Source organism: Mustela lutreola, chromosome 13 (assembly GCF_030435805.1).
Source record: "Mustela lutreola isolate mMusLut2 chromosome 13, mMusLut2.pri, whole genome shotgun sequence".
Taxonomy (NCBI): Eukaryota; Metazoa; Chordata; class Mammalia; order Carnivora; family Mustelidae; genus Mustela; species Mustela lutreola.
This window is the reverse complement of record NC_081302.1, coordinates 77,923,574-77,942,099: the sequence shown is the minus strand read 5'-3', so window position 1 is coordinate 77,942,099 and position 18,526 is coordinate 77,923,574. Positions and strand designations below refer to the sequence as shown.

The window sequence follows — 18,526 nt, the reverse complement described above, 5'->3', positions numbered from 1 at the left end:
CTGCATTGCATGACCTTTTTTTTTTTTTTTTTTTTTTTTTTTGAAGAGGTTTCCCTGTTGTTTGTCAGCAGATGTCTGATGAGCTGTGACTAGCATTGGGCACTCCAAGTCTGGACAGGAGGAATAGCGGGGACAGGCCTCTCCACTGCGTGGCAGTGTTTGGCCAGAACCCCGGAAAAGCCCATTAAATATTTATTTAGGTCAAATCACTGAATCATCAACTTATCCTTACACACACAAAAAAATGGAGCTGGAATAGATTTTAATAAAACAATGAGGAACTTTCTATTTCTTCTTCTTATTGTTTCCTGGGCAATCAACTCAAATTTATGCTATACTGGAGGTTGTGTCATGAAAGCTGGTCAGGGAAAAAAAGAATAGTGAGCATTTATACACGAGTTAGCATTGATGAATTTAAAAGCGTTTTCACATGCATTATCCTTACCTCTTCGCTTAACTCCTTTGTATCTCAATTTACTCAACTGTGCATTGGGGATAATAATACTCTCCCCACAGAATTGCTCTGAGATGTTGTATATAAAGCTCCTAGCCCAGGGTCTGGCACACAGGAGGCCCTTAAAAAGTGGAGGTTAGTGTTTTCTCAATATATCCTCCCCTTTTCAGTGTCTGCACACTGTTTCTCTACATCCTCTCCAATACCCCGACCAAGGTCTCCCCAGCACCCTCCGAGGAAGGATGTCTGTCAGCTCAGCGTGCTGAGCTGATGTCCTTCTTGCTCTGCACCTCCCGTGCGGGGCTTCTCTCCATCGTGCTCATCGTGCTCATGTCCTCCATAGACACCCTCATTCACTGAAGGTCTGGTGTATGGCTCACAACTTTCATCTCTTCCCTGTCCTTGCCGAGCTCCTGTGACTTCAGCCCCCAAGGGCAGGGCCCACCAACACTTCTCATGTCCTTCTACTTATGCCTCCTAGCCCCCCACCCTTCGGCCATGACCCGAATTTTCCATTTCCTGGGATGGAGCACAACACCTTGAATTCAAAGCTGTCACTTTGAATTTAACAACTGCTTGAAAGTAGATTTGGGATTCTTTTCTTTAATGATTCCACTTTGTTGGAGTGTGGGGTGGCAGACATCTGTCTCCCTGCCTGTGTGTAGGCCACGGGCTTCCAGGACAGTGCCAGAAGCACAGAGAGCCACAGCTCCCCAATCACAGTGGGTCCAATGTGGACTATTCTATCTGTTTTCCTTAGAGGGAGTTTCAAGGTCTCCCACCCCAAAATGGGAGGCCAGTTCTCCTCAGCCTCCCCTCCTCAAGGGGCCAAGGGGGTCTAACAGCCCTTACCCCACAAACTCAGGGGTTTAGATGTCACCTTTATGCTTATTTACACCTGGGGCCAGGTGCCAGGTGCTGCCACACAAGGAAGTAGCAGCCACCTCAGAAGAGTCCCTCATCCCCTGTTCCTTATAGAATGGCAGCCCCAGCTACCCAGCCCCCACCGGACACTCGATGATGATGTCATCCCATCCTGGGACCAACTGCATGTGACATGGCCCTGTCTCAGCACGTCTGGTCCTCCACCCTCTCTCAGCTGCTCTGCAGGTCGCTGCACCCAAGAGACCATCACCTGCCACGTTGTCTGGCTTGCAGCATGTGCCCCTCCCTGGGTTTGGGGCCATCCTTTCCAGCACAGCTGCTTTACTGCATCCTCCGGCCCGACTTCACGGTCACGGCTCTCGTGTCCATGGCTGCTTCTGGAAATGTCTTCTCTCCCACCCTCTTCACCTCCACCCCTTCCTCGCGCACCAGTTTAAACAGCGCTGACCGCATGGAACTCTCCCGAAGTCAGCTGGGGCTCACAGCTTGTAGAACCTACCTGTGGACTGTCCTTTGTCCGCACTGCCTATGCCTCTGGCTTCCCGGAGCTCAGGGGAGGAACCCTTTGACCGCATCTCATTCATCACGCAGACGCGGAGCACCTCTCTGTGCCAGGCTCCGACACCGTCGCTAGGGGGCGTCGGTGAGCACAACGGACTGAGGTTCCTGCCCCCGCAGCGGCTAGTCTAGGAAACCTGGCGGTCAGCCTTCCACCAACAGGAGGTAATGTGGAGTGTTTTAGAAGGTGATCGGTGGCCTGGAAAGAAAGAAAAATTAGAACAGAGTAAAGGAGATGAGAGTGCCCTAAGGCAGTGCCTGGTTTCCAGTACATATTTGTTTTTATTTCCATTTTAATTGGTGTTTTCTTTTGGTTCTGGGTGTTTTGTTTGTTTTTTGTTTTGTTTTGTTTTAATTAGAAAAATGGCACTTGTTCCTTAGGCAGACATCACTCATTGCAGACCCAGGAGCCTCTGCACTCCCTCCCAGGGCCCCAGGAGAACCTGCACTGTGAGAGTATATCAAAGGAGCAGTGTGGGTCCAGGGGATCCAGGGTGGAGTGGAAAGTCCCTGCAGGCTCCTGTGGCTCAGTGGGCTGCCTGTCCTGTGAAAGCCTGAACAGGTAAACTGTGGCTCAGCAGTCAGGGAGCCACCAAAGGGCCACCTGCCTGCTCTTTTATATCTGAAGGGACTTTCTGTGTTTTGATGACACCTGGCAGTCCTTTCTCACCTTGAGTCGATCTGAACAGAGAGCCTGGAGCTTTCCTCTTACAATCATCAGCACCTGTGGAGTCGACTTCTCTGAAGAGAGACATGTGGATCTTCACAAGGATATCAGGTGCCAGTTATACTCGGTGTCACCGTGGGGCACACAGGATTTGCATGGACTAGCAACCAGACGGCTCCTTCTGTACTTCATAACTTGTAAGTGCATCTCAGAGATCCCCAAGTGTTGGTGGACATCCTCCACGCCTTGGTAAGCACACTATTCCTGAGTCTGTTTCCCAGGCCCTCGCCAACTTGTGGTACCCGTGGGATCACACCAAGAGTAATGATGAGACTGTCACTGTACTAGCCCCAGCACAGTCCCCTCCTAAGGTTTTAACCACTCCTTCAAGCGCATCCCTGAGGATACCTCAATTGACATAATGAATAGGCCTTTATCATCCTTCATCCCAGGGTTGTTCTCTGCTGTCCTCAAAGCCTCACCACTGATGCTTCCTTGGGGTCCTCACTCTTGTATTCTGATCATCCAGCTTTGGAGGTGCTGGGGCAGTCTGCATTCCCTGGGCCTCATGGGGCAGCAGACATCCCCTCCTTCCTTACTGCTGGGACAGGCCTCTCCAGAATGGTCCCTGGAAGCCACTTCTTCAGTGTCGCTCTGTAGTCACTTTCCCCAGGGCTCAGACCCAAGTCACTGGGCACCGGACCCTGGTATCCCTTTTCCCCACCCTGGTCTTGCTCAAGGACCCATGCCCCAAATCTCCTCTCATTCAAGCAGAACATCCCCTTAGTGATGCTTTCTGGAGGCTCTTGCTCATAGCTCATCACACAGGTCTGGGGAAGTGTCTAGAACCAGAACACGGTTCTCATTCTGTATGTGTGTGCATGCATGTGCACCCGCATGTGTGTGTGTGTGTGTGTACACGTGTATGTGCTGTACACCAGTGTTCCTTGTTTGGTAAACTGTCAGAGTGCTTTTCTGTGGATCAGTGCCACCCAATAATTTATAATCATTTTCACAATTAACAGAAAGTAATAATCTCCAATAAGAATTTGGCTCTTGATGCTGAAGCCGGGTCACGGATGCCTCCCTGGCTAGGCTTCTCTGAGACGGTGTTTAACATGGGTTCTAGAACTTGGAGTCCTGGGGCTTTTTTTTTTTTTTTTTTTGATTTTTCATTTTTACTTTTTATCTCTTCACCTTAATCCCTATTATGGGCTGAATTGTATCTGCCCCCCTCCCTATATCATACCTCAGAATGTGACTGTATTTGGACATAAGTTGGTTATTAAAAAGGTAATTAAGTAGAAATGAGGTCATCTTAGGAGAGGAGGGCTCTCATCCAATCTAACTGGCATCCTTGGAAGAGGAGGAAATTTAGACATAGATGCATCCACAGGAAGGGAAAGTGACATCCACAAACCAACAAGAGATGCCTCAGGAGGAACCAAGCCTGTTGACCCTTAACTGTAGACTTCCTGCTTCCAGTACGTTGAGAAGGTCCATTTTCAGTGTTTAAGCCACCTAGTCTGTTGGTACTTGTGATGGCAATCCTAAGAAAGCTTATACAGTCCCTTTAAAAACTTTTGTCTGAATTTTAATCAATGAAAAAATAATTACTTTTAATCTTAAAAAAACAAAAGTTCTATAGGTATCTTGAGAAAAGACACAGACTCCTTTACTCAAAATTAAGGGATTTATTCTTAATTGCTTTTGACTTCAAACCTTTAGATGCCTTCATGTCTCTCCTTATTGAGTATTAATCCCATTGTCTATTTGATCTTCTACTCTTATCAAGACAAATCCCATATCTGATCTTGCTTTTGTTCAAAAGAAGTAGATAAGCTCCACTTTGCAGAAGAGGAAGCTGAAGGCAGGGGGCTCTTGGGGCTCCTCCTGTCTCACCTGTCAGAGAGGAACTCTAGCTAGAATATATTCCAAGCTTTTCACCAGACCCTGACTGCTGCTGCCCTCAGCAGCCATCTGAATGTGAGAAGTGGACAGTCAGGATCCCAGGCATTGAGCACATAGCAAAAGCTGGGCCTTGTGCCTGGCATAGAATATTGCCATTAAGATTGGCTTTACTTTTGACCACATACTCTTATGGATGATTCTACCCACCACACTTTTGTTCAGATGAAACAACAAATTTCCAGGGTTTTTTTTGTTTGTTTGTTTGTTTTTTAAAATACCATGGGGAAATCAGCGCAGTGTAGTCATAAGAGAATTAAACTGAGATTCAGATCTAGGTTCAGATTCTGACTGTCATGTTCTCATTGTGGGACCACAGACAAGTCCTTTATTTCTCTGGCCCTTGTTTTTTTTTTTTGTTTGTTTGTTTGTTTGTTTGTTTGTTTTTTAATCTGGCACATGGGAGTGTTGGATTCGATAATATTTTTTTTTAAGATTTTATTTATTTATTTATTTGACAGAGAGAGAGAGAGAGATCACAAGTAGGCAGAGAGGCAGGCAGAGAGAGAAGGAAGCAGGCTCCCCGCTGAGCAGAGAGCCCGATGCGGGACTTGATCCCAGGACCCTGAGATCATGACCCAAGCCGAAGGCAGCAGCTTAACCCACTGAGCCACCCAGGAGCCCCTGGATTCGATAATTTTTAAAAAGTTCTTCCAGCTCTCTAATGCCAAAATTCTAAGAATTTTGATAGGAAATGCTTGTGGGTTCTTAGCTTCTCTAGCCTCTGCTTCTTCTCAGTTGTCATGCAGTTAAAGCGAGTTTTACTTTCTACTGACAGCCATCTCTCAGTTATCCATGGGGAAGAAGGGACGCTTGGTGTTCACAAGAGCTTCTCTAGCCTGAGGCCAAGGTGCTAATTCCTAGGGCAGGAAGGGGCCTCTGGGCTTCAGTGCTGCCCATTCTGACCAGTGAGGTGGCAGGGCGATTGGCTGGGCCTCAGCAGTCCTGGGCCTCCTTCGAGGGCTCCTGGCTCTGAGCATCTGTGTTCCTTGAGCCAAGCATTATGGGTATAGCTAGTGGGCAACTGACATCCTGGGGCCCAATGGATGAAAATGGCACGATCCATTAGATTGAAACCCCACACACCTGGAGCTTACTGTTGTTTCCCTTCTGGCATTTCTGTTACTGCTGCTCATTTTGGATCCCAGGGTCCTTGAGGGAAGGGACTGTGGCTCACATTCATGCTCTGTATCCCTAAGGGCTCAGGTAGTGCCGCTGAATGAGGAAGTTGCCGCAACATTCAAATACCCTCCAAGGAAGAGCGCCTGCTGTGACTGTTCAGTGCTATTCTAAACTGGACTCCTCACCAGCTGATGGATCTCATATTTAGGAGGGGAAATAAATGATGCTTAATTACCGTGTCCTTTTCCAGGTGGCTGGGATTACATGACCCTGAAGAAAGCCAACACGTAATGAGCTTCAGAAGGACCTCCTCGCTACCTAAAGTAGGGCAAAATGTAAACAGCAATAGGCCTGAAAGGGGTGGCCTCCATTCAGAGGTGGTGTGAAGGCCACTGCAAGGTGCAGGTGAGCTCAACTCCCCTGCCCGGGGCTGCTGATTATCCCGGAAGGTGCTGAGTGTGACGGGGGTTTTCATGAGTTGGAGGTTTCTATGGCAGAGCCCATTGGGGTGGCTGTGCTGCCCAGCTGGGGCTCAGGCTACGTCTTCACAGACACCACAACTTGAAACGTTGTCTGGCCTGTCTGTTTAATCAAATAACCAGGTTTTAAGAGCTGAATAACTGGTTGTTTCACTAATCAGAAAATCAATGGTCTTTAACTATAGAAATGGGCTTTATCCCTTAGCTGCCAGTTTGAAGAGGATTTATTCCTTCTTTGTTCCTTGGCCCTTTTTGGCATCTCAAGCTTAAACATCAGTCTAGCTTCTGCATGGGGTGTCGATTGGTTAAGCATCTGCCCTGGGCTCAGGTCATGATCCCAGCATCCCTGAGCCCTGCATCAGAGTTCCTGCTCAGCAAGGAGTATGCTCTCCCCTCCCCCTGCTCTGATGCTCTCACTCTCTCTGTCTTTCTCTCATTCACTCCCTCTCAAATAAATAAAATAAAATAGAAAAATCTAGCCTCTGCTTGAGAGAGGGGCTGCATCCTTATTCCAGACATAAGCCTAAAGCCCCGTGGGCCGGTGGAGCCGCCCTGCTGAGACCAGGCATGGGGCTCCAGAGAGCAGAGAGCGTTTTCAGAGAGAAGGGAGAATGAGCAGAAGGGCATGAGGTTGTGTGTGGGTAGCGTGTGTGTGTGGAATGGGTTAGAGCACAAATTTGTGTGGGCTCAAGATGTATTCAAGCTCAAGAAGGGTTTAGATGAATTTCCAGATCACTAGCTAGAGGGGGGACGTGAAGGATGCTGATAGCATCCATCCTTCTAGGCTAGAGCTTGAATTCCCACTTCTCTCCAACCAGTCCCATTTCCAGAATATGGTACCACTGTCCCCTCTACCTCACTTCCTTTGGACAGACTTTCCTGGACATGATCCAGCTCTGCATCAGGACCCCATCACCTCCAACCTGGATCTCCGAAGCCCTGTCCAATCTTGCTCCCTCAAACAGAGAATCTCACTTCCTGCCCAGAGTCTGACTGTAGTTTTGTTGTGCCCCATTTGGGGCTTGATTTATGGTGGTAAACCCCTGCTCCCTTCGTGCCTCCCAAGATGCATCTCCTTCCTGCGTCCCCCAGCTCAGCTCCATGTACCTCACTCCAGACAAGCCCTCAGCCTTGGGGTGAAGAATGGGTTCGCATCAGAGGGTAGGGGCCATGCCTGTGTTGGTCACTTGAAACCCAGTATCTGTCAAAAAGCAACATCTGCACACATTTGTTGTATAAAGGGATACCATTTGCCTTATGGGAGCTATTTCTGAAAGTCTTGAACAGAATACTCAACTGGATTACTCTTGGTGTAACTCAGAAAATTATGTATGTAACCCAGCTCCCTCACTACACAAGTAAGGTAGTTTTCCGCTACTGCCAGCATTTACCAAACACTGTTTTATTTTTTTTTTAAGATTTTATTTATTTATTTGACAGACAGAAATCACAAGTAGGCAGAGAGGCAGGCAGAGAGAGAGGAGGTAGCAGGGTCCCCGCTGAGCAGAAAGCCCCATGCAGGGCTTGATCCCAGGACTCTGGGATCATGACCTGAGCTGAAGGCAGAGGCTTTAAACCACTGACATACCCAGGTGCCCCACCTAGGTTTCTTTCTATGGTTTCCTCTGCTCAGAGAGTTGGCTCCTCTTAGCATGCCATTCTCCTTAGCTTGGCAGCAAGACCCACCAAAGCCTGCCTCTCTTCCTTTCTCAGTACTCGGCTACACAACCATTCACCCAGTTAGCCTGCCCTTCTACCTATCTCTGAGCATGCAAGCTCATTCCTACTTCTGCATTTCTGTTCATCCTCCCAGTCACTTCCCATGAGCCACCTCTTACCCATAATGCCAATGTGCTGTCCAATGGTAACTTTGTCTATGGATCCTCCTTGAGCATTCAACTCACAGTATCTCTGTCCATCCATGAACATATGAGACTGACAACCTCTGCCATTCATGAGATGCTGCAGTTTTATGACATCATGGATGATTAACTCCCATGTGTGGAACTCCTGTCCATATGGACTAGACTGTAAGTCCTCACGCTGCTTCATCCTGACCCGCCCCCCAAATATGCCTATAGGGGTGCAAATTTTGCTTCCAAAAAGCTGGTTGAATGAATGAAGGGCCAAGACTTCTTCTCCTTCTCTGGACACACTGACCAAGGCCTCCAAGGGCTGCTAGAAGGGAGAAGTAGAGAGATGTCCTCTGCCTTCATGTCTTGGGAGCAATGCAAGGTGGTGGTGTGCCAGGGACTATCCCAGGCTGAGGAGGGTGAAGGCAGCTCACAGGCAATCTGGGACAGCTCCCTCTGAGTGCCTAAGCAGGCTACACAGGCTGGGGACATGCTTGGATGCCTGAGGAAGAGACTAGTGCCCCCAAGGACGGGCTCTGGAACCCAGTCATTTGGAATGCATGCTGTAGATGTGGCAGCCACTGGGGCTCTTTTCCATAAGAATCAGTGAGTCATAGTTTAGAGTATTGTGTTAAATGCAGATTTGTCCTTCAACTCCAAAAACACGATCTGTTGCTTTTGTATCAAACCAGCTGGCTTCACAGTATCCAAGGACAGCATATTTTCCAGGAATGAGTCTTTAAATCTCTTTTGGCAAATGACCTTAACTGGCATTTCTCCATCAGATGTGCCTTATCATGCACAGCAAAATTGATTTTCCCCTAAGAAGTTGGTGTATAAGTAACTATCATGTAGTGACAGTACATGTGATGTGTCATGATACGCCTTGTCATTGTCATTAGTGTGTTCACTCTCTTGGTTACTAAAAATTGGTAAGGCTCAGGCTTAGTCTTGAAATATTTCTAGTAGATCACGGACTTTTTCTTCTCCCTGAGATTGTAACAAAGATCTAGTTGTCCTCCAGTATCCAGTCTCCTCCTTTTACTTGGTAACAGGACTCTTGATTTTTAGCTGCACACAATACTTCTTGGAATACCTAACACATTTCTAGCCCCCTTGGGACATAGGTGTGCTCATGTGACTAAATTCTGGCAATCAGTTCTATGCAACTGATGAATCACTGAATTCTACCTCTGAAACTAATAATACAGTTTACTCACTAATAATAAAGTTAATTAAATTGAATTGGAATAAATTTTAAACATAAAATTTAATTTAAATTTCAATAGGCAATGTGGCTACCATATGGATAGCACAGTTCTCACCAAAATGTTGTCTATTCTTCTATCCTCCCCTTATCCTCATGGGGAGATCTAGAAAACTCCTGCACATTATGGATGATGAATTTAAATATCATTGTCTCACTATAGCTTTCTGTCCCCTCATCCTCACCCCATGAGAATTAATTACTCCCTCAGCTGTGTTCCTCTAGCACTGTATGCATGACTATATCTATCACACAGCACAAGACTTTCTTCCTTCCTCCCTGGCATCTTATTTTTCCAACATTCTAACTGCACAGTACTAATTGCATTTCTCTAGGTGAGCCATGCCCTCTTGCCTCGGGGCTTTTGCATACACCGTTGCCTCTGCCAAAAGCACTCTTCCTTACCCATCTCCCCTGGCCACGTAGTGCCTTAAGATTTCAACTTATCAAAGCTTATTTCAGGAAGATTTCTCTTATGCCATCCCATGTCCAAAGACTAAATTAGGGGCTCTCCTTTCTGAGTACTCCCATAGTTTTTTATGTCTATACATTATACTTCTCTCTATCTTACTTGCGTGTGTAGCCTGTTTCCCTCTCTGTACTTCAAATCTTTTTGAAGACAAGGATCTATTGTTATTCAAACAACTATTACAGTTCCTGGCACAGAGTAATACAGCCTGACTATGACCAAAATACTCTCCTTGGGATGCAGTGGGGAGAGGTGGGAATAGGTCAGGGCTGCTGTCCGTGGTCCTGACATAGTGCTGCTGGAAATTGCACCATGTCCAAACCCTGGGGCAAAGCAGAAACCAAGTTACCAGGTATCTTATGGGGAACGGAGAGAGGCTATAAGGTATAAATAATAGGAGAATGACAAAAATGGAGGGAGAGAAAGAGAGAGAGATGCACTCCTACGGAAAAAAGAAATTGCTGTCATATCCAAATCATTTGGTGTTAACTGAAAGAAACCACAACCCAAAATTTACTAGTGAACCCCTGGAGGAGAGTAAGGATTGTATGTGCAAGTGTCAACTTGAACAAACACATCCACACAGACCGGCAATGCCAGCTAGGCAGAAATAGAAAGACTGAAGTGAGATTCTCAGCTGTTCTTAAGTGCTGATAGTTTGTCTATGTTTTTACTTTCTCCTTAAAATATCTCTTCTTCACACTGACCAAAACAATTTAGAATTTATATCTCTTATGCTTCAAAATTTTGTAATTTATTTTATGTGGGTGTTTTGCTTTTTGTTTTGAGGGTTTTGTTTTTGTTGTTGTTGTTGTTGTCAATTTTATTATGTCATTGATAATTCAAGAGGAATCAAATTCTCGTACTCTCAGAAGTTTTTCTTCTTTTTTCTCAACCTTTCTTAAATTCACAACACTTTCTCTCTACTCCTTCCCCTATCACTCTTAGCTGATGGCCTCACTTCTTATTTCACTAAGTTGAAAACAATAAAAAAAAAACTTCCTTATCATTCCAATTAAAAAAAAAAAAGTACCAATATAAATGTCTTTATATCCTTTCTTCCTCCTCAGTGGAAGATTGTCCACATGACTACTAAAGACCAAATCCTTCACCTATGCTCCAGGGCCCATTTCCTCCCATTTGTTTAAAGATTTTGCTGCAGGAGTTACATTCTCCCTGCATTGAATATTTTCCCATCTAATAGAAACCTCCCCTAGCCTATATCCTATAGTGACTGTCCCAGTTTCTCTGTTCTCTTTTATAGCAAACTTGAAAAGGGTAGCTATGTTTTCTGTCTCCATTCTCTCTTTGACCCACTCCTGCCAGGGTTTTGCCTTACCACCCTACAAACATTACTTTTTAGAGATCACTGATGATCTCCACATTGCAAATTCAGGGATCAGTTTTCATTCCTCTTCTTTCTTGATGCTTCATCCCTCACTTGAGGCAATTGATCAATCCTGCCTCCTCGAAACACTTTATTCATTTGGTTTTATTTGTTCTTTTTCCTGGCCTTCCTTCTACCTCCCTGGTTATGCCTTCTTAGTCTTCTCTATTGGATCCTCCCCTTCTTACAAACCTTTAAAAGTAGGTTGCATCTTTGGTTGTTTTCTCTTTTCTCTATATATTCACTCCCTTGTGATTTCATCCAGTTCCATGGCTTTAAATACCATCTACATGAGGGCACTTGCCAAATTTAATTCTCTATCCCCCACTTCTCTCCTCAACAAAAGACACCACTCCTGACATTTCCAGTCACATGACAGAAGTATGGGATGGCCCCCAATCCATTTTTCTAGGATAGTTCTGATTTGTGATTAAGTATTAATAGCACGTCTTCCATTTAAAATTGTCCCAGTTTGGACAATATATTGTTTGGCCACTTGCATTAATTTCCCATGGCCGCTATAACAAATTACAACTAACTTAGTGGCTTAAAACAACACAAATTTATTATTTTACAGTTCTGGAGGTCAGAAGTCTGCAGTGAGTCTCAATGAGCTAAATTCAAGATGTCAGAAGGCTAAATTCTTTTCTGGAGGCTGTAGGGAGAATCCTTTTTGTTGACTCTTCCAGCTTCAACAGGCTGCCCACACTCTTGGCCCATGACCCCTTCCATCTTCAAAGCCATCGGTGATTGGCTGGTCTTTTCACATCATATAATTCTGACACTGATTCTGCCTTCCCCTTTCTCATTTGACTCCCATAATCATATTGGATCCGACCATATAATCCAAGATAGTCCTATTCTAAGATCAGCTGATTAGCAGCTTTAATTTCATTTTCAACCTTAATTTTCCCTGGCCATATTAAAAAACATATTCACAGGTTCTGGAGATTAGGATGTAGGCATCTGTAGGGGGTCACTATTCTGCCTAACTTGTCATCCAATAGGCTTCCCAAATTTAGCATGCCCCAAAATTGACTTTTGGCTTTCCCCAAATCTTCTCCTTCTGCAGCTTCCTATCTCAGTAAATTATGTACCATTCATTCAGCTGCTCAAGCCAAAAGACTCGTGTGCATTCTCAAACCTCTCTTGCTCTTAAACTACATATCTAATCAACACATACTGTAAGCTCTTCATTTACCTTTAAAACATGTATTCAAACATATTTCATCCCCCTCCAACCCATTACCATCTACTCCAAAGCACTGTCTCTCTCATTTAGACTATTGCTAGGCCCTATGTGGTCTCCAGCTTCTGTTTTGCCTACTCCATTTTCTGCCCCAGTTTATCTTCCACAAGGCAGCCAGAGAGATCATCTTAAAACATAAATTGCATTATGGTCACTCATCTACTCAACCGAGCTAATGATTTCTCATTACTTGGAATAAAAGGCCAAAGTCTTCACCATGGCCTGCAAAGCCTTTCCGAATGTGGTCCATGGCACCCTGTTCTACCTCATCTGTTACTTTGGCTCTAGGACACTGTAAATATGGTATCTCCTACCTCTTTTCTTCCTGTGACTCTAGGAAAAATGTTTAGGTGATTGCTGGGCTAGCAAACCAGAGCTAGGATAGTGCTATTATCAAAGGGGAACATATGGAATTATTTTGTTCTCTGCTTATATTTAGATATTTTCATAACCAAGAAGAAAACGTTTCTGAAGCTTAGATCCTTTCTCTAGGCTTTGTGAAATAAACCACCAGTGACCCAGTAGGATCAGTTCTGTGCCAGAGTTTTGGAGGGTATTAAAGCATGACAATAACTAGGTTTAATAATAGCCTTTGCACTAGACCTTGGGGGATTTCTGGCAGCCTCAATTACTCCAGTTCTTACTTTCTTTTGCCCTGTATTATCTTTAGTTGCCCTTGAATGCAGAGAGACTGGAAATTTTCAGCTGGAAATTTTCAATTTCTTATTTCAAACTTGCCACAAAAAATGTCCACCTCTCCCACCATATATTCTGTATACATGTACAGATATTCTGTAGATGGTATAGACTCTGCTTCATCTCATGTGATTCTGTTTGCTTAATTATTGTTTTCTCCTCTTAATTGCTCACAGTAATCTAACTCTACTGTGCTTGCTAATGAGCACAGCTTAGACGTTCCACATATAACGAGCTTCAAGAGTCGTTCTCTCATTATCGTCACTAAATGTTCCCATATATATTCTCACTTGACATGTATGAAAGCAAAAATAATAAAAACTATAAAATTCTATGGTGATCTGAGGAAGTGTAATGTTCATAAGTAGAAAGTTGTGGCTTTAGCTTATACTTATAAAATGCTAGCTTTGAAAGAACCTGGAAAAATCATTTAGTTAGCCCCTTTGTTTTAATATGAGGAAACTGAGGTTCAGAGACATGGCATGCCTTTGCTGGAGTCACACAGTGACAAACCCAGCCAGCTCCTGGTCCTGTAAGATTTCCACTGTGGAGCCTTTGTCCTTAAGAACACATTGCTTCTCCTGTTACTTAAATTGAGTTTCTGCAAATAAATGGACTAGCATGTCCCCTGGGTTGTTATTTATAACTGAAAACTTGAAAACAATCTAGGTAGCTAACATTAAGAAAACCAAAAAATAAAAGGTGATATACTTAGGTAATATTATCTAAATATTATATAATTATATATTGCATATTATAATTATATAATATTACACAAATATTAAAAATCATTTTTAGAGACACTTAACTGGGTCAGTCAGTAGAGCATGGAACTCTGATCTCAGGGTTATGAGTTTGAGTCCGATGTTGGGTGTAGAGATTGCTTCAAAATAAAATCTTAAAAAAATTATTTTTAGAAAATATCTAGTGACCTTTTGAGACCTCACAATATAATGTTGAATGGAAACACGTCAGGCTACCAAACTGAATATAGTGTGGTAGCAATTTTGTTTTATCTATGTGGTAAGAGTAGGACACATCAAAAAGAGAGCTTTTGAGATGACAGGACGGCAAATTACTTTCGTTCCCTTTTAAAAACTTTTCTGTTTTACAGATTTTCTACAATTTGCATGTATTCATTAAATTTATAATTAGAACAAAATTGCAATTTTTTAAGAGAAAAAGATATGATCAAGACTTAATAACTTGAAAGAGATTTTTTTTTCTTGGACTGAGGGGGCAATTGCAGAGGATTATGAAGAAATTTATAGAAAGAAGAGCTGTTTTCACAACTGCTGTTGAATTATTAAGTGGCAAAATTTGGGCCAAGTAAAGAAGACAAGTCAGCACCTGATGCTGTTATATTTCTTCCAGTGTCTTCTTTCTCCAAACAATATTTGCTGAGGGTCAGAGGCCATTTCTATGAGCATGCATTGTTGTGTATGTTGGCAGCACTAATGAGGTGAAATGTAACTTTTCTTTTTACATATGTGTGTGTGTATAAGTGACTGTTTGTGTTCACAAGGCTGGTTCTACCAGTCCTCTAGCGATGTGACACTGGGTAGCTAACTTAAGGCTCTGTTTTCTCATCTTTTAAATATAAGATCATGAAAGTTTCTGAGCTTTAGAAATAATGTTTTGATTGTTTGCCTCTCCCAGGGTGAGTCAGATAACTTCTGCCACAAAGCTTTGTGGAGAATCATATTATACTCTAAGCTGTGGGCAGAGTCAAAATAAGAGATACAGGCAAAGCTTTGAGTTGAGGCAAAATCCTAGTTAACAAGTCAGAGAGCCAGGTCCAAAGGCTTTACCTATCCCAGAAAAAGGACTAGATCCTGCCAGAGAGTAGCAGAGTGATCCTGAAGGAACTGTAAGTTGAGGGTGCCTGGGTGGTTCAGTGGGATGAGCCTCAGCCTTCAGCTCAGATTATGATCTCAGGGTCCTAGGATGATCTCAGGGTCCTGGGATCGAGCCCCACATTGGGCTCTCTGCTCAGCAGGGATCCTGCTTCCTCCCTCTCTCTCTCTGCCTGCCTCTATGCCTACTTGTGATCTCTCTCTGTCAAAGAAATAAATAAATAAACGTTTAAAAAGGAACTATAAATTGAGAGAGGGTAAGAAGGTAGTCCTGGGGGCGCGGCCGTCCGGGTCTCCGAGCAAGCGCAGGTGCGCCGGCCAGACCCAGCGGAGGCAGCGTCCGGGCATTCACGAGGAAATGGAGGGCGAGGCGCTGTTCAGAGCTAGGGAACAGTGTGGGCTGAGTTTCGCCCCGAGAGGGGTGAGCGAGGAAGGAGAAGCTCTGACGGCCGGAGAGGAGAAAGGGAGGATCGCGAGCTAGAGCAACCCGACGGCCATGGAGGCCGAAGAGACGATGGAATGCCTTCAGGAGGTCCCGGAACATCATAAAATGATCCCGGACCGATTGAATGAACAGCGAGAGCAGGATCGGTTTACTGACATCGCCCTGATTGTCGACGGACACTATTTTAAGGCCCACAAGGCTGTTTTGGCTGCTTGCAGTAAGTTCTTCTACAAATTCTTTCAGGAGTTTACTCAGGAACCTTTGGTGGAGATAGAAGGTGTTAGTAAAATGGCCTTCCGTCATTTAATTGAGTTCACATATACAGCAAGGAGAAGAAGAAGCCAATGATGTATGGAAAGCAGCAGAGTTCCTACAAATGCTAGAAGCTATCAAAGCCCTTGAAGTCAGGAACAAAGAAAACTCCGCTCCATTAGAGGAAAAATACCACAAGAAAAAGCGAGGCAAAAAAAAAAAAAAAAAAAAGAAAGATTGCAGAAACTTCAAATGTTATCACTGAGTCATTGCCCTCTGCAGAATCAGAACCTGTTGAAATTGAGGTGGAGATTGCCGAAGGCACAATCGAAGTGGAAGATGAAGGCATCGGAACGTTGGAGGAAGTGGCTTCTGCTAAGCAATCCATAAAGTACATTCAGAGCACAGGGTCCTCTGATGATTCCGCCCTGGCACTGTTGGCAGATATTACCAGCAAGTACCGGCAAGGTGATAGAGAAGGGCAGATAAAAGAAGAAGATGGTTGTGCATCTGACCCCACAAGCAAACAGGAACATATGAAATCACACTCCACTGAGAGTTTCAAGTGTGAAATATGCAATAAAAGGTATCTTCGGGAGAGTGCATGGAAACAGCACCTCAACTGTTACCACCTCGAAGAAGGTGGAGTCAGTAAGAAGCAAAGAACTGGGGAAAAAATTCACATATGTCAATACTGTGAGAAACAGTTTGACCACTTTGGACATTTTAAAGAGCATCTTCGAAAACATACAGTTGAAAAACCTTTTGAATGTCCAAATTGTCATGAATGATTTGCTAGAAATAGCACCCTCAAATGTCATCTGACTACATGCCAGACTGGAGTAGGGACAAAAAAGGGAAGAAAGAAGCTTCATGAATGTCAGGTCTGTAACTGTGTTTAACAGCTGGGACCAGTTCGAAGATCATTTGGTAATACACACTGGAGATAAACCCAACCATTGTACTTTATGTGACTTGTGGTTTATGCAAGGAAATGAATTAAGGAGGCATCTCAGTGATACTCACAATATCTCAGAGCATCTAGTAACTGAAGAAGTTCTTTCAGTAGAAACACGTGTGCAGACTGAACCTGTGACGTCAATGACTATTATAGAACAAGTTGGGAAGGTGCATGTGTTACCATTGCTTCAGGTTCAGGTGGATTCAGCACAAGTGACTGTGGAACAGGTCCATCCTGATCTGCTCCAGGACAGCCAAGTGCATGATTCACATATGAGCGATCTTCCAGAGCAGGTCCAGGTGAGTTATCTAGAAGTGGGTCGAATTCAGACTGAAGAAGGTATTGAAGTACACGTGGAGGAGCTGCACATCAAGCAGGTAAATCAGATGCCAGTAGAAGTACAGACTGAACTTCTAGAAGCCTACTTGGATCAAGTGACCCCTGAAATCATGAACCAGGAGGAGAGAGAGCCCACCCAAGCAGATTGTGCTGAGGCTGCCAGGGAAGATCACGAAGATGCTGATGGTTTAGAGACCAAATAAACAGTGGATTCCCAAGCTGAAAGGGCAGAGAATGAGAACAGAACACCTATGCCTGTTTTAGAATAAAATAACAAATGAATATATTTTTAAATTTATGTTTTGGGTTTTTGAACTGATGTTGGGCAGTGTGACTGTCCTTGGGCTAACAGACAAGTGGACCAAAGTTAAGTCTTTCCTGTTGTGAACTGTTTCTGTTGAAACAGATTTCCCCCCACTTAATGCCACAGAGGAGATATCTTTCCCATAAGTGAACGGGAAGCTTTGAGAAGTGTTATTTCTGGAAACTTAAATGGATTATATTCTTACTATATAGTTGGGTACGAATATCTATTTTCATTGTGATGAGGGTTCTCCCTTCTCTCTTTCCCAGGTCACGCCCTTTCTCAGACTTTTTCCATATTGTAAAATCAAGCGTAAAATCATTAGAATACAAATTTATGTATTCTAATGCATGTTAGAAAATTGAATATATAGGAAACACAAGGCTGCATGAAGAAAAGTACATTGTTACTGTGCAGTTAAATTTTTGGCTTCTGGCTTGCTTTAGTTTGAACAACCTTCTTGTCTTTACTGATAGTCACGGAATTCATCTCTGCAACAGGAACAGAGTGGTGGTGGCAAAATTTCTAGAATGTAAAAAACAAAAAACCACACCCATGTATGTGCCTTTTCAAAACCAACAAAACTTCTATAAAGTGTCTCTGGTTCTTTCAAAGTTTGTGTTGTAAGGAGCAATGTAGGTGATGCTGTAGTAGTTTATGTTTTTGCTTATAATGGCAACTACCAATTCTTTTTCTTGGTAACTTAAGTTAGGTTGGGAAGTTTCATTTAATGGCAACTGAAGGGCCATTTCCAATTGGGAAAATTCATTTATATTGTGGTAAACTTTTTTTTTTTTTATTTAAAATTGCACTAATATTTTACCACCAGATGAAAAAAAGATGAGCATCATTTAAAAATTAATGTATTTAAAATAAAGTACAGAGAAAAACATGTATATAATATATCAGGCTTTGTTTTGAATGAATCTTTTCTCCCCGATCCTTAATGTAAAGATCTTATGCTATAACTTTTAAAGCCATACAAATAAGAGTGCTAAACTGTGGACTTAAAAGTAGGTGTGTAAATATTTTTAATCAGTATTACTTGGAAAATAAAATATAACAACCACATAAAATAAACCAATATGCTATTTTCTTTACCTGTTAAATATTGGGAGATACTTACATTTTTAAAGTAAAGCTTAAAATTATGTGTTAAAAAAAAAGAAGAAGAAGGTGGTCCTGGGACAAGGGCCTAATTTCTGTTTTTGCTTGTACCCTTATTTATCTATCTGTCTGATTATCTATCTATCTACAACTTTGGAAAATTCCAAACCTATGTTAAATAGAAAGAAAGATGTAACAAACCCTTATA

The 18,526-nt window shown here is 43.4% G+C and overlaps 1 pseudogene; it reads left to right on the top strand.

Moving 5' to 3' along the window:
• The first annotated feature begins 15,197 nt into the window (after nt 1–15,197).
• LOC131814001 (zinc finger protein 131-like) lies at nt 15,198–18,291 on the top strand (annotated as a pseudogene).
• Nucleotides 18,292–18,526: the final 235 nt, after the last annotated feature.